Source organism: Brassica oleracea, chromosome C8 (genome assembly GCF_000695525.1).
Source record: "Brassica oleracea var. oleracea cultivar TO1000 chromosome C8, BOL, whole genome shotgun sequence".
Classification (NCBI taxonomy): Eukaryota; Viridiplantae; Streptophyta; class Magnoliopsida; order Brassicales; family Brassicaceae; genus Brassica; species Brassica oleracea.
In genome coordinates, this window is record NC_027755.1 from 15,492,022 (window position 1) to 15,492,351 (window position 330).

Sequence of the window (330 nt, forward strand, 5' to 3'; positions counted from 1 at the left end):
TGGACTTCTTTTACGCCGAAGAGAGTTCGAAAGGCGTTGAGGTTTGTGCATCCTGGTCCTGCTTTGGGCGGAGAAACAAGGAGTGATTCCGAGCCTGAAGACCAAGGTCCCAACGCCGGTCCCAACGCCGTTCCCACTATTGTGACGGGGCCGAATTCTTCGAATGGGAAAGATATTGATCTCGGCGACCTGGAGTTTTCGGTGGACGATTGCATGCTTCCAGGATGGGATCCGAACCTCGCTTTTGGCGATGGAAGTGGTACGAGCGAGGTCCCTATTCCGCACTTCGATGATTTCTTCGCTGGTCTTCCGTCGGGTTTTGACGCTCCT